This window comes from Choloepus didactylus, chromosome 5 (assembly GCF_015220235.1).
Source record: "Choloepus didactylus isolate mChoDid1 chromosome 5, mChoDid1.pri, whole genome shotgun sequence".
Lineage (NCBI taxonomy): Eukaryota > Metazoa > Chordata > Mammalia > Pilosa > Megalonychidae > Choloepus > Choloepus didactylus.
In genome coordinates this window covers 46229690-46234964 of record NC_051311.1, presented here as the reverse complement: position 1 = coordinate 46234964, position 5275 = coordinate 46229690, and the positions used below count along the sequence as shown (strand labels likewise).

The window sequence follows — 5275 nt, the reverse complement described above, 5'->3', positions numbered from 1 at the left end:
GAAGCGACGGTAGATGGGCTGCCTGATGGGTGCTGTAGTCCTAGAGGGCTTCACCTATATCCGAGACATAGTACAAAGCATGGAGACAATTAGAAGGAAATACTGCAACTTCTTTCTCCTTCTGCCCTTTCATCTCCTGTCAGTTCCTTCATTGTCTGAATCCAACCAGAAGCCAGACAACCAAAGAAGTTGAGAGATTCAGATAATAAGACCCAGCCTCTCAGTTAGTTTGAAGGGAGAAGGGGGTTGAGGGATGCAGACACCTTCACCCAGGGACACCAAGAAGAAGGTGGGAGGTGGTGGGGGTGAGGTCAGGCTCCAACCTCCAGCTGAGGGGATGAGGGGATCATGGGCGCCAAGGGGTCATGGATTAGATTCCTTGGCTACGAAGAGGCATTGAGGAAGAGTTACTTATATAGAGCTGAAATGACTGAAAGTTGCCTTCAAGAAGACCTATGGACTCTCAAGTCACATGGGCCAGCACTGCTTCATTAGAGAAGTGCTTGGGAATGGAGTGTCTCCAAAAGTTGGTGAGGTTTGTGTATCCGCCACCACATTCGAGATATTAAACAGTTCCAACACCACAAGGATTACATATGTTGAACTTTTATAACCACACTCACCACCTTCCTGTACCAGTTTCCCCATTCTTAAAATTCCATGGTGACTTACTGTTCTTTTAGTGGAACATCCAAAAGGCTACACTTCAATAGCTTAATAGTTGGACTTCTCCTCCTTACAAGAGGCAGAGATGAAGAGAAAGGGAATACATTCTTAGTCTTTTTTTTCAAGTGAATCTGGAAGCCATGTTGTACAGGAAGAAATGGAAAGACTGTTCCACATGGTGAATGGTAAAGTTCCAGAAACAATCAGGAAGTGTTTCTCAGAGGGTGAAAAGGTAAACTATGAAAAGATTAGAAATTGGCTTCTTCTAAACAAGGATGCTTGTACCTTCTCTTGATGGCTACTATCTGGAGTGTGTATGTTATACTCAGTAATGACAGTTATACTCCCACTTTCTACCAAACTGTGGCTGGAGTCACATATTTGGAGGAATCAGACATCACTGATCTGGAGAAATGCTATTGGCTACTAAAGGCTCAATCCTGGAATGGATGATTTGATTTAGAGACATTTGGCCCATTGGTTTCATCACCTATTTGACCATCTTTGAATGAAGGATTGTTTAATGATTTTGATGAAAATCATGACAATCATATTGATTTTAAGGAGATATCATGTAGGTTATCAGCCTTTTGCAGGGTACTTCTGGCTGAAAGACAAAAATTTTGCTTCAAGGTGTTTGATGTTGACTGTGATGGAGTTCTCTCCAGGGTTGAACTGAGAGGCATGGTGGTTGCACTTTTAGAGTTCTGGAAGGACAACTGTACCAATGGTATCCCTGAATTACATGTAGATCTGTCTGACATTGCAGAAGGCATATTAAATGCACATGACACAACAAAGATGGGTTATATTACTCTGAAAGACTATTAGACCCATCTTTGTTGTGTCATGTGCATTTATGTGCATTGCTGTCCACTGAAAAATGGTTCATTAAATGCTAAAAGAGTTGCATCTGTCCTTGAAAAAAAAAAAAAAGACTCAGCCTCTCAGGTCATAGAACAAATCAGAGAATAGATTTGGGTGGTCAGACAGGGCAGGTGGTAAAGTGGAGAAAAAGCAGCATAGTAATAGAGTGTGACTGTGGAGTGCTTTAGATACAAGGGTCAAAGAAGGCCTAGGAGGATGTAACATTTTATACAAATCTAAATGAAGGAGCCAATCATGAAAAGCATAGTATAGGCACTGAAAAGCATAGGCTCTGGGGCCAAAACACCTGGTTTGAAGCTATTTCCTGCTGTGTGAACTTGGACAAGCTTAACCTTTCTGTGTCTCATTTCCCTCATATGTAAAATGAGGCCAATAATTATGCCTATTTCACTGCATTGTGTTGAAGATTAAATAAGCAAATACAGGCAAAATACTTTGAGTTGTGCTGGGCATATCGTAAGTGTTCAATAAAAGATTATTTTGTATTTATTCGGGACAAAAATTTTATGGGCAGAACAAATACTGGGATTGTAGTGAGAATTAAAATACCTTGTCCATGAAGAAGTCTAATAATATTGGGAGTAAAGTGGAACTTGTAGTATAATGATTCCAATCCAGAAATTTGTGCTAAGGAAATATATATATACATAGATATATGAAAATAACTGATGGGACTCACATTAAATTTTGTTTATAAGAGAAAAATTAGGGGAAAACACATTAAAAAGAGTTTGATGGATTAGAATTCAGCATATCCTTTTGATGAAAAACGCTGCAACTAAAAAAAAATGGCATGAAAAGTGGGTCATAATACATAATTAAGCAACAAAAATAGTTTACAAAAGGGCATGATCCCATAAAAATATATGCACATATGGCTAAAGTATACTTCTATTAAAGGAGAGAAAAGAAAGCATTAAGTTACAGACACAGAGGTTTAAGGGAAAATGTATCTAATATTAATCAAATAAAGGTTTAACAATCCAATGGAGTTTGAGAGAACTGAGGTAGGATCTCTCTTAAATCTGCCCCTTGCCCCATTCTGCTTTAGAGATCTCACATCAAGGCAGTATAACAATGAGTGGCAAAATACAAAATGCTTTTCCTTTTTATTTTTATTCACTGCTCAATTGCTTAGAACACCTCTTCTGAGGTCTGAAGCACCTTTAGATTGGGCCAGTTATGACCTCATAAGTAAAGGGAAACATGTCATACTGAAATTTAAAATTTATGTATAACATGATGTGCACAAGTTACTAGCCATGGTTTATTTGGCAATATTACAAATCCTGATATTATAAATCATCACAAGAGGCAGTTTCTGAATCAGAGCAAATTCCTCAGCCTTTCCTATTGTTATGTCATGCTAATGGGAGGTCTCACAACTGAAAGCAGGCTAAAGCAGCTATTATAATACTATATACAGCATATTTAGTATTTGGAAAGTTTCTGTTTTTGAGTCACATTTATACTGAGACATTGCAAGACTCCAGTGATGTGCTGAGACTATGTGGTCAATAACTAAATAGTAAGAAAAATGTCTGTAGGTACAGATTCTATTAAAAAGTGGTTGTCTAGGAGTTGACAGATTGTAAGTTATTTATATGTCTCCTTCCCCCTTCACCTCTTTCTCCTTCACTTACCTTCTATTTTCTGTTTTTCTCTGCTTAATAAATTACTTGTTCCTAAGATAAAATCATTCAAAGTCATTCAAAAAATTGAAATGCTAATCTGATCCTGTTATTCTCCTCTTTAAAACACTTCAGTGTTTCTCTCCTCTATCTGCAGTCAAAGACAGGGTCCTTGGCCTTGTTTATCAAAGCTCTCCATGATGTGCCCCTGTCTACCCTTCCCACTGCAACTTCCACCTCTCCAGAATCATTGCCTGATACTCTGAACTAGGACCTTATGTTCTCAAACTTTTTGTGGTTTCTAGAACACAACATGATCTTTCAGGCATCCTCATCTTTGTTCTGGCTATTTGCTGGGCCTTCTTTCTATAGTTATGTGGCCAGTACTTTTCGTTCTTTTAGTTCATCATAGACCCCACCACCTCCTGGAAATTTAACAACCAAGCCTCCCCTTTCCCCAAGACACAGTCGGCTCTGTGCTCAAAGAAGATATTATCTTGTCTTATTTACTTTGAGTCTCTGCAGCCTATCACAGCACCTGACATATAATTGATGCTCAATTAAGTTTATTAAACTAAGCTGAGTTGAATTAAGGGACAAGAAGCAGCATGCTACTACATACGTAAGTACTACAATACTATTTTTTGTGTTTTCCAGTTGTTGGAGGGTTCACTGATCAGTAGGTTCCCTTTACACATTGTTGATGGGAGTTTAAACTGGGTCAATCACCTTGGAAACTAATCTAGCATTCTCTTATAATGCTGCTCTTTCTAAACTTTCATATATCATAAAACTTAGTTCCATTTATGTGTATAAAGCCATGAAAAAAATGGTCATATGTATAAAAAGTGACATTTACAAGAATGTTCATAATTGAAAAAAATATTGGTAAACAAAATAAATTTCCAAAGAAAAGAGAAGGGGTGAATGCATTGTGGCATATTCTCACAATGGAATATCCATAGAAGGAAAAACAGTTATAGTCATACACAATCGTACGCACAAATTTTAGTAATAAAGTAATTGGGTCAAAAGGGATGTCTTAGAAGAAGTATATCACATTATATATTTATATATAATTCTAAACTGAAAAAAATCTAAAGCATTTATAGTTTAGGCATATATATTTATAGGAAGGATGAAAAAATAAGAATGAAAGTATACAAAATTGTGTAGATTGTTAACTGTGCAAAATGATAAACAGATGGGGTGGTGGAAGAACAATAAGTAGATGGAATATTTTGACATTGTTTTTGTTCATTAATTGAACAGTCTAGTGTTAGTTTTTTTGCACATTTTACTTTGTTTTTATTTCAACAGAACATATAGTAAAAAAATTAATAAGACTTGTTAGCATTTACAATGCTTACAAAGAAAAAGGATTCTAAAGGCAATTTAGTTCAGATTTAAGAAATTGTTCTAATTAAGCACAATAAATCTTTTTCTAAATGTTCAGTTTGGACCAAAATTTGAGTTAGCATTTGGTAGATTATTTATGTCTGCTGTCTATTTGCTGTATTTTTATATAATCTCTGATTCTTGGGACATCCAGCTCCCATTTTTCTAACACAGCAGGGAAGACATATATCAGTGGCCACTTAAATTAAAGGAAGAAATGGAGTAAGGAAGAGCCCAGGCTGCAAAAATATATATAAGCATTTACTTTTTCCAGAACAAAATGTTTCTTCCATATAAGTAGTAAATAGCCAAACCGTATAGAACTAGAGCCAGGGCTACTTCAATTATAACTATTCTGTATTTTTAAAATACAGGGCAGAAAGACTTTTAGGTGATGTTTATACATTTCCACACAGTATTTCTAGGTCCCTAAATGAATTATGATACATTATGTAGAACAACAACAACAAAAGTCTACTTTCTCAAATCATCTCTTAATTTAACCTCATAAGTCTCTTATAAATATTTAGGTAACTATATTTAAATATGAGAATCCATCTCAACAGGAAGTCTTTATACAGAAGCCTTGATCTCCATAGCCATATATTATCAAAGCTTATACTTGTATAATGAATGAGTAGTTGGCAGACCTTTGCTCTGTAAAACAAAGCAATAGAATTTTTTTTCTCCCT

At 36.1% G+C, this 5275-nt stretch overlaps 1 pseudogene; it reads left to right on the top strand.

The window, feature by feature from the left end:
* Window positions 1-348: 348 nt before the first annotated feature.
* On the top strand, window positions 349-1497 carry LOC119534710 (annotated as a pseudogene).
* Window positions 1498-5275: the final 3778 nt, after the last annotated feature.